This window comes from Bombus bifarius, unplaced genomic scaffold (genome assembly GCF_011952205.1).
Source record: "Bombus bifarius isolate JDL3187 unplaced genomic scaffold, Bbif_JDL3187 scf7180000007979, whole genome shotgun sequence".
NCBI lineage: Eukaryota > Metazoa > Arthropoda > Insecta > Hymenoptera > Apidae > Bombus > Bombus bifarius.
In genome coordinates this window covers 465277-476574 of record NW_022884364.1, presented here as the reverse complement: position 1 = coordinate 476574, position 11298 = coordinate 465277, and the positions used below count along the sequence as shown (strand labels likewise).

Below are 11298 nucleotides of genomic sequence, written 5' to 3'. Positions count from 1 at the left end.
GTGAAAGCGATTTTTCATCGACAATGTATAATCTATACAACAGCACAAGGTTGTAACGCATTTTATTGCATGACGTTAAAAGGTAGTGAGAAACATACTTGAATTATAGGTATATACCTTTGATCAAAGGATTTACGATTAAGATTAAGATGCAAGTTTTTGAATTAAAAAGACTATGCATTGTTTTGTAATTCTAATTGAATATTAATTTTGTACGTAGTAACAAAATATATGAGAGTTTCTCAGGTAGGGAATTGTGATCTAACAATCTAACTGAATAACTTGTTTATGACTTGTTTTATACGACAAGAATGGTAGATATCTAAGAATTCTGTATGTATATCTAAGAATCGTATAGAATCATATTACTTTATTTGAAGAATAACGTTCTCTTGAAAAATAGTACTGTAGATGGCGTCAATAGATAGATGGCGGTAATTTGAAAATATTATTTGTAGTTACTCGTATTGTATCGCATATGTATCGTATATGTAGTTACTCGTATTGCATCGTATTGCAATTTAAAAATATTACTTGCGGTGTTACTCGTATTGCATCGTACTTTAACAAAAACATTTCTTTTTTTAATTGCAGCCGGAGCATCCGTCCGTCGTTGGAGAAAAGCAATGTGGTGAGTCTCGACTTTCCCTCCATACTACTTTGTAACTTTAGATTATTCGTTAGGGTTATACTATGGCCTTGTGTTATACGTTTCGAACGTAGGTTATACCTTAATATGCGAAGTGATGTCGGGTTAAACCGTAATTCTATAGGATAGGTCGTGAAGCAAACGCTAGTAAAACGCCGACGATATTTTTAAAGATTCAAGAAAACTAATCATTCATCATATAATTGTGCCATCAATGGCAAAAATTAATTCAAATGTACTGACTCCTAATCTTTCTTAAACAGGTTGTTCAACAGGTTGTTAGACAGTAAATTAAAAATGTTGTACCTCGTATAGACAATGTTCGAAATGCACGAGGTTATATTGCTTAAATATGAAATAGCAATATATATTAGAGAAAAATTCGGCCTATGTATCTAGAATTCTGTAAGAATCTGGCAACATCGGAAAGCAAACGAGCAATATGAGAGTGAGAATATCTCATAAATTGAAATTCAGAGCAGCAAAACAGAGATATGTACTACCGTTCATTAGCATTTGGATGCTCGTACCTTATGATAAATATATAAAACGTACTTAGAATTTAAAACACAACTTTTTCTTTTTAAATTTCAATTTCTCACGTTATCTATTATATATTCTAAATAATAATGTTTTACGTTTTATTGTATTTTAAACTTGTATTATTCGCTTTATGTTTCTTTATCACTGTTATTTTGTTAACAATTCTCGGAGGCTTACGAATAGCCTTAACCTTTTGCTCCGAAATCGTGAGTAAAAGAACGGTACGTAGAAAACAAATGTGCCGGTACACGCACACACAAGTCACGTGTCGTGTTTCCATTGCATGCTGTTATGCCTAATTAGTGGCTTGGTCGGTTGCATGCGGAAAGTAACTTAACTATTTTTTCGCGTAATTAACTGATGAACGCGTGTTAAACGCGTCGTCGCGTTTCTCTTTCAACACCGTTTCAATCTGTCCTACTATCGATGTACATTGTTTCTGGAACACGAAATTCGAAATTATTCCATCGATCGCCGTTAGACGATTACTCCGTCCACCGCGTCGAGCGTAAACGTGTTGCAATTTAGTTGAAACCCTTAGCTTCGTTGATAGAAGGTTATTGTCCGATCTAATTGCCAGTTGAACCCGTCCAGTCCTGGACTCGCGGTTTCATTTACCACCGTGTGTCCTATCTCGGCGGAATCAATGCGATCTCATTGCAGTATGCGTGTGGAGACTCATGTATTTACACATACACGTTCAACAGCCGGCGTATCACTTATCCTTATAACGCGTGCAGGACTCGAGATGAATCCGTGTCTATCGTCGACGTACTGTTAGTTTCACGAGAGAATCCACTTTGAAGATGAAAATATGGCTAACTTCGTGGAAGGCGGAGGAAAAGACGACCTCTTGTCGTACGTTTCTCTTTGTATACATCGCGAGTTGTACATTATTTGTGTAATTTCTAGAAAACTACGCTAAAGCAGAGAACAGTGCCAATGCATTGCTCGATGTCCGATTAGCTCGTGTAGAATGCTGTTCACGTTCCGATCTATCGGTTCACGGAAGTCCGCATTGGCCGGCGCGCGTTATAAAAATTCAAGAATTCCACGAAGTTTCTGGTAGAGGCTTAGAGGGGCGTTCTACTCGCGTAGAATGAATCACGGTTGCGATTTGAAACGCAAAATATTTGAAGGCGAGACGGGTTGGAACGGACGCGAAGCTTTCTACACCAAAATTTCCGTTCGCCTCGTGAATATCTACATAATACGTCGGAAGTGGCGGTCGTACGATCCCGCGTCATTTGCATCGGCGGGAATTGGCTAATCGGCAATTCCGCGTAGGTTAACCAAACGGCCGTCGGGAATGCCAGTCGATCTTCCGTGTGAACACGACCACGCTTTCCTATCACGACGAACCTCCATTTTCTAATCTTCCAATCAATTAATTATATGTATCAAAATTCCAGACGAGTCTCACAAACACACATGCACGCTTAAATTACTCTAACATTGTTTAACATCAACGACCTCGCTTAAAAGAGAATTGCAGAGTCGATGTTTGTCAAGCAAATGATAGTCGACACGACGAAGTTTGGAATTAATATTAATTATCGAGCAATCATTGGCGCGATAGGGAAAGGAACGAGTGAAATTACGAACGAAACACGCTACGCGAAGCAGAACGAGGTCGTCGCTCGTGCGTTATGAACTTTACATGTTGTGAAGTGACGCGTCGAGACGTTTGATTCGTTCTGCTGATTTGCCTCTGTTACTTTTAGGAGATCGAGTCTAGTACCGCGAACCATTTATCTTCATCTTGGCCGTCATTTCTTTTCATTTGTTCCATCGACGTAGAACAAGACCCTCCGTCACCCTATTCTATTAACAGCCACGCGATGGTACTGCATATGCAAAGCCCTTATCGTTATTGTAGAACGATGTCCCGTTCACTGAACCTTTCTGCTTATACGTAGCGTAGATCTGGCCGCGTAGTTTAATCATGTATCGTTCGATTCTCTCGATTCTGCGTATCGTTTCGTTCGAGGTCAGGTCTAGCAATGGAGAGTACCCGATCAGACGTTGTTAGACCGTGAAAAATGCTTCGTCACAGACATTGAATGACACTGTAATCTTCGGTTGCGAGGCAAATTAAAACTGCTTAAGCCCAGACGTTCTTCGTTCGATTCTGTAAATTTGTTCGTCGTAATTAGTCATTGGCTTTAGATGATACTGCATTTTAAAATACAGATTCTATAGTTTCCATTCTTTTTCAGACTTTGTTTGGACTTTGGACAATATAATACTACACGATCCATCCGCAGTTCAACGTATCGAATTATTGAATTTAGATAGTTGCGAATCGCCATCAACTGGGTATCGTTTCTCTATCATTATCGTCCATCGCTTATTTTACATTCCCCTTTGCGTTATCTGTTACGTTAACAGTAGCAAAATTATCGAGCAAATGGAAAGTTACAAATTCCCTGCCTCGCCTCGTATCTTCTCTTCTAAATTCATATTACCGCATCGGTCGGTTGCGAGGTAATTTCGTATGCGCGAATCGTATTCGATTACATCATTACTAGCATTCATACATCGCGCATAGTTTGCGCCAAACCCCATGATCTACGCAGCGGATCGGGCAACGATGAAGCATCGCGATCGGCTTGCCGTGAAATCTGTCAATGAAGCGGCGTTCTTGCATGCGTGGATTTCTAAATGAAAGAGAGAGCAGCGGAGAGGAGAGCGTGCGTTAGTAGTTCGTCCCACATCCTAGAAAAAAGCGGGTCATGTGGACGGATGGTTCAGTTGCCGACAGGATAACATTGCTTGGCAAGGACGACCGCCATCATCGACGCCGGCGTCGACGTTCATTGGCCTAAATCGCGGCATCGCTAGTCACTAACGTGTAGCATGCTAATTCTCGCTAGTAAAAATGCTAATGCGTCGTCTCTTGTTTCAACCGGCCGTTTCTCTCTCTCTCTCTCTCTCTTTTTGTCTCTCTTTGTCCGATTAAGTCGCGTTCAGGTAGCCGACTTTTATATTTTATAGTCCCTCTCGCACATAAAATCTTGTTAGTTTCGTTTTGTCTGTAAAGCATTGGATCGTTTATCGAAACGCTGATACGAACACTGATGTTTTATGACTCGGCATTACTCGATCGGTCTAATGATGTGTAATGATAGTTTCTATCTTCTTGCAACGATTTTATATACGAGATTTATAAAGTCGAGTCCTCGAAGTTACAAGATCGCGTGATACGATAGTACGCGAACAATTTGACCGATTATCGACTCGGATAATCGATCGAATTTCTTACGTATTGTATTCCGTATTGCATACATCGCGGGTCGAGAAGATGGCATTGTGATAGAATTAATAATAATCTCGATTATCAAGTTTCTCGGTTAGGATTAGAAATTTTAAATAATCTATATATAGGCGAGATGAACTTTTACTTCGGCGCTCCAATTCGGTTCATAGAAGTTCAGTTCCGTCTAGCATTTGCTGATAGTTAAAGGCGATGTTTAGCGGAACTCGTACAAGATACGCGCCAACTTTGTTCCATGGAACGACGTGGTCTAATGATTCGTCTTAAACGTGAATATATACGCGGCAGCTGCACGCATCGTGGACGTCCTTTAACATTTTCTGAAAACGTTTCTGCGCGTGTTACGTAGAATATCTCAGACGCTAAAGCATACGATTCTCGAGATCTATGTTCCATCGTGAATCTTGTTTTATCGCAAACTTTTAACTGCTCGGAGCGAACGTATTCACTTGGTAATGAAAGTGGACGGATCGAATTTTAAACGTGGAACATGCAGAATCGTGTATTTTCGTGGCACTTCGCGTGACGAAAGATATCCCATTGGGCCGTTTCAGAGCAACTCGTAAGATCTAAAACAGCCCTTCGTGCTCTCGTTATTTTCAGATTGACGACGCAGATACGCGTTATTCCACTTGCTATTTTCCTCCCGCCTAACTAGGCTAATCGCTGGAATTTGTAAGCGAGCGATCTGGTCGTTCGATAACGCAGAGAAACGTGCATCAGCTATTCGATGCGATTTAGGTGTTAAAAGAACGTTAGATCGAGCCAGTTGCTGGGCTGTTTCGCCGAAGGGAGACACGGACGAAAGCGATAAATCCGATAAAACGAATATTTCTCTGGCATTTTAAGGTCGGCGACTAAAACTCTGATTAAATGCACCGCTTATCGGTGTCACTGATTCGTGTTAAAGAGCAGCATTTCATTCGTGCGCGTCGTGAGAAGGCGCAATGAATTTCACTGAAACAACGTTTCTGCCTTCTATACTTGTACTCTTTTTTCTTCGATATCCTTCCCTCGATTGCTTCTCGAGTCGCACCGTCCACCCTTTATATTCTGTTCGTTCGAAACGAATTACCATCTTGGTCGCTTTTAATTCTTCGTAAGACAGTTGGTAAACCAGTCGTTTGCCAGGGTGCGAGTTCCAGAGAGGGGTTACTCGGATGAGAGCACGGTCGAGGAAGCGTTTATTGGCAGGATCGATGGTCGCGATTCCATCAAGCGTGAAAGGTCGAGACCCGGCTTCCTCCTTCTCTCTTTCTACTCAGACATTCAGAGTAATAAGTAGGCGACTGTACGAGATCGTATGTATGGTCGGATTGTTTTCATCCGACGAAAATGGTTCACCGTGAAAATAGACGACCTCTGCTGTGTGCGTGCGCGCGTAGAAATGGGGATGATGCAGTTGGCCTGGATAAAGGTCAGTGGCCGACCTAGCCCCCCAGCAAGCCGACCACCAGCTCTACCACCCACCGGTATTGATTTTGTTAACCTTCTAGGTTCTAGTCCCGTGCACCCCCTACTGTCGCCACCGGCACCCTTCCTACCAATGATATCTTGCCATCACGCTGTTCTACCTTTTGTCGTTTGTATTTTGCCCTCTGCGTTCCAGCAGCTCGTTCCCTTTTCCATTTTCTAACTGGCGTTTTACATGACGTCTCAAGGGAGCGAATATTTCTAACGTGTACCTTAATGCCGAAGAAATATTCGACATTGCGAGGTCTGGTTTCGCGTATTTCTATTTTTTTGGAAGCTCTTGCGCTAGGTACGTGGGTGAAATACGCGCAAGAAGGCGATATTGGAGCATGCTCACGCTTGATATTCTCGTACAAAGCGAGGGCACGTTGCGTTCGGATTGCGATAGCCTCTCGAGCGGCCGATGCAGTTATCTATTTATGCCCTCTGTCCCGGCGAGTTTCAGTGTCGAGTGCAATCGAGAGTCTACTGGGTGTTTGGAGGCGAAACAATACGAGTCACGTAAATGTAAAATGCCGTCGCGGAAGGTTTCGCGATAGAATTGAATCGAGAAACTGTGCTCGTCTCGCGTTCGAATATTTTGTCGCGTGCGGGTTTTCCCTACGAGAGGTTTGGTATCAGATTCACTCTAGCAAGAACCATACAGCTCGTTTCAGTCACACCAGACCGTTTTATTTCTTCGTCTTGAGAATAATTCTTGCACGACGAAGGGTTTTATCGATTAATCACAACGTAATAGGATAATAATCTTCGTAGAATCGAGTCCGATCGGAACAAGAGAACACTGGTACTTGGTTTCATTCTCGCTATCCCGTAGCCAAGTAACGCGTGTACCCTAGCTGTAATTTACGATCGTAGAATCGCATTCTTACGCCTACTCGCAGACCGATTCTGCTTGTTCATTAGCGCATTCCTGCACTTTCCTTCTCGAAATGGGGCGGCGATTCGCGTATCGTATCACCGTCCTCGCGATACCTTGCAAGACGGATCGCCGGTTTACACCTTGCCTTTGCAGTCGACGCGTTTGTGCGCGTGCACGCGCGTGCGTGTTCGCCTCAAGCAGCTAGCGTACAACGGCGAGGCCCGCAAGCGGAATTCTAATGCCGTGTATCTGTGCCACTGTGCGAATTGAATTCCAATTATACGCTTGATTTACTTGTCATTCACCCGGTACTCTCTGAGAATTGCATCCACGACATTTGGCGCCACTCCATCTTCGTCGATTGTGACAACGGTGCCGGTTACCCTGACGACCGTGTCTTGGAAAATGAGATAATCGCTCGAGATTGACCAGGGATGAACTTCCACCAGCTACGTTTATGGAAGGAAGTAGCAATTGTGGTTCAATCGTTCGTATCTCGATAAGTTCGTTCGAAGGATCGACGCTTTTTTTTTTACGTTTCCCAGTATCGATTTAGCCAAATGAGACTGTCGTTTAATTTTTAAGCGAATAATTCAAGTTTATTATTTGTATAAAAAGCCGACAAGTATTGATTTTCACCACTGTCTTATATTACAGTAAAAAAAAAAAAAAAAAGAGAAAAGACGGGAAAAATCGAGCGGACTAAGAATGGCCCAAAAAAGGAAGAACAAAGTTAATCTCTGTCAGGTGCGGTTATACATATCGTCGCAGAGTTTCGTAGCTCGCTATTTGCCGCGGGAACCGAAACTAATATCGCATCGACGAATATCCGTGTGCATTTATCCGGATCATGCCATTCAAGAATATCGGCCAGCGACGAGATTTATAACGCGCCACGCCAGAAACGCGTACATTACGTGCTATTGACTGTATTACCTAGGAATTTGCATATACACGTATGCAAATCGCGTAGCACGAATGTCGCCTATCGATCAGTCTTGTATCTCGCGTCGGTGCGCGAACTCGCGCTTCGCGGCAAACGGCAAATATGCCTTCATTAATATCGTTAATTGGCGAAAACACGCTCCAGTTCCGCTGCGAGATTCGATACTCCGTCAGCTAGATGTTACTCCATTCTAATTAAGTTCATCGCTCGTTTTGTGTCATCGCGATCGTTTAATACCAGGTCGATGACGGTGAATTCTGCTGAACAATCTCGGCGCACGATCGATCGTTGTTTTTTTAACGAACTGTGAACGACGAGTAACTGGACCGAGCCACGAGGTTGCTTTGTGCTTGTTGCGGTGTAATTTAGTACGAAAATCGTAAACGCTTCGAAAGAGTCTCCCGTAAATATTTCCTGTGGACCCGTTAGAATTTTAAGGAGCTGGATTACCATAAGATCGAGAAAGTTGGTTTCGTTTGAATATCAAGAAATATTTAAAGAACGCGGAGAAATCTCGAGGCGGAAACAAATTTTAATCAGGCGAATTGCCAAATTTCACCTGGCAATCGATTAACCTACATTCGACGTTTTTCTAACTCCAGACATTTCCTCTGTCGAGCCTGTTTCGTTCGTGTAAAGCCCACTTTAAAATTGGATGAAGGAAAGAGAATTTTCGGTTATCGGTTCGTCGTCTGCTTTGTCTCTTTTTCTTTTCCTCGTAGCTTCTCTCGTCGATCCAGTGGACCAATTAGAGTGGCGGTTAGAAAGAACGGCAGAAACGAAGGAAAGGTCATTGTCGGCCACCGGAGACATTTCTATCGGCGATCGGACGGTCAGGGCCGAACTACTGTACCTAAATCTTTCAATATCCATCCTTTGCGTTGTGTTAGCGAACAGCGTCGAAAATCGATACAACGTGCTCGAGAAGTTTCAGTGTTCGATGCTTTTTTTTCGAATATCGAGGTAAGAAACTACAGAGAGATATATAAGATGCATAAGATACGAAGTTTACGATCCAATGAATATGAAATTAGCCAAGATCGAATAGGGAGTGAAATTTTCATCCCAAACCCGATTTTACTTTCGTTTGTTCCGCAATTGCGTACAGTACACGCGTATACGGTTGCGTTAACGAATCGCATGTACTGCAGTATCGCGTTAGCTGGCCAGAATATTATTTCGTTAATTGATCATTTCTATCAGTTCTTGGAACCCGTGTTCGTGAAATGAGCTTTTGATATTACGCGTGAGATGTACGGTCAGTTAGGAAAGCGCTACCGAACCATAGTCTCTACCGACGGTTCATTTCTTTCGAATAAATTATTGCAATACAAGGTTCACCTGTTGTCACATCCACCTGTAAAAGGCATCGTGATCTACCCGCATCTTCGCTTATCACGATTAACGAAACACACCTTGCCCGAGACGTTTATCGCGCAGTGTACGATTGGCAGAGGCGCAATGATGGCGCGATTTAAATCAGCATCTCGTAGGCGTTCGTCGACTTTCACGACGACCACGTTTTCCTCGGTCCGTCATCCTTGGAACGTGCTGCGAGCGTACAAAGTCTATAAATTAGATAATTAGCATTTCCAAGAAGTCGTGTTTTCAGTCTTTCCAGTAGACTATACGACAACCCTATCCTCCTTTTTCCTTATCCGTATTATTATGTAGGTAATTGTTATAGGTAAATTATGGCAAGTGGATTGGCGGCGATCAGTAGGCAGGATAAATAAGCTGCGATTAATGAATGAGTCGAGTGTGACTCTTTAACGAGCGTCTCATTCTTTGCCACGAGATACACCGCGTATTGCAACAAACATCGTGGTTTATTGTCGTGTCGTTTATGAATTATAGAGTTGTCGAAGGGAATGAATCGCTCCTTAGATAGTAACATGGATACCCGGATGATAAATATTCATTCGCGAATATCTGCCGCCAAACGAATCGCTTTACGTAACGTTAATAGCGAAATTCTCGCGGCAGCGGTTCAAAAGCATCGTGGTTAGTGCCGTTTCAGAAGACGCGAAATAGCAGAAGCAGAAATGAACGATCGTCCGATCTCGAACGATGAAATTCGTTAAAACGTTCCGTGAACGCGGTCTTCGCGCGCGATTTTCCCTTCCAGTCACGTGTACGTCATCTCCTGCTTTTGCATACACTCGAAACGTCAGTGGGTTGAATGGAAAATTTATCGCGCGCCAAAAACATGGACGCACATGGCATGAAACGCGTTAACACGCAAGTGCACGGAGCATAGGATCGAGTAATAGGTATTCATAGAGTCTCGTGGATATTCTTCTTCCCTATAATGCTTCTTTGTCGTAATTACGCGTTCACTTTTCCTAGTTGAACGATGTTCCCGTCAATCGTGCGATGCACGCGGCTGTATTTCCGACAAATTATCCAATTACCTGCAATTATCGTACGATAGTCACCGTTCGCTGGATGATGAACGCGTTTTCACTCGACGACGGTTATATTCTTCCCTACTCGGGATAGTTAACAATGTTACACACGGCGAACTGTTTGCAGCACACTCGTTTAACCTTATGAACGGTAGCGAGCACTCGCTCATTTTCCACTTAGAACGTCTTGTGTCGCCGTCGTCATCGAAACGAGAATGAAACGTGGTGTGACCCAGTTATATCCCACGATTTTCGTGTTCCAGATAGCGGCCATTGGCGTGACGATATCTTCCCTTAAACAAAGGCTTCGCCTCTTTTTCCTATTCTTCTCTTTCAACCGGAAATTAAACCGTTCCCGTGCAATACATTCTTCCATACTCTTGGTTAAAGTTGTTTCCAAACTGCTGTTGGCAAACTAGACACACTAACTGTGAAAGAAACTGCTCGAAATTGTTCTCAGCGCTCGTCTAATTACCAGTGTGATTCGCGTGTATCTTTTTGCGAAATACCGAGGCGCTAACGAACTCCTTCGCGTTTCTCAGTCGTATTTTGGACCCGTGGTAACGGCACCGCGGGTTAACGTTCACGTGCCAGTGATTTCTCTACGAGAAGAGACAGATTTTTAGTGGTACGCGTTTGCGCCACAATGGCTCGTTGGAATATTACGAGATGTGCGAATGGAAATGTGGCTTGCAGGCCTATCTGCTGCCAGAAGACATTCCTAAGGTTTGACGTTGAGTCTAATAGAAAAACTGAGCATCTGCCAGGGCCGTAGCGGTCGTCACGCGAATAACAATACGACGAACGTGTACGCGCGGCATGTCGAACGATAGGCGTGTGCCTGTTTGTTCGTTCTTTACTTCTCTTTAATCGATAACCTCTAGAACGACACACGTTGAAGAAATTTGTGCTCCTCAAAGATAGATTTTCGGTTAGGTTAAAAATTTTAAGGAACCGAACTGGCACCGAAGGATAAATGAAATTATCGATTAGCGAATATCAGATGGGCCAGAACTCAAACATTGGCCTTTCATTAACCGGTTCAGACTGTCTAACCAATTGAGCAATCCGTAACCCTTGGCAAATTGTTTCTTCCTAGGCTCTACGTTCCACACGACCGGTCGCATTCTTTTTGCAGTA

At 43.1% G+C, this 11298-nt stretch overlaps 1 protein-coding gene across 1 annotated transcript in view; it reads left to right on the top strand.

Annotated features, from left to right (window-relative positions):
* Window positions 1-11298, top strand: part of LOC117204684 (solute carrier organic anion transporter family member 74D) — an 86235-nt gene that overhangs the window by 2040 nt on the left and 72897 nt on the right. The window contains exon 2 of the mRNA XM_033442310.1: window positions 595-631. The gene's annotated coding sequence lies outside the window, so the exon portion shown is untranslated. The remainder of the gene's footprint in view (window positions 1-594; window positions 632-11298) is intronic.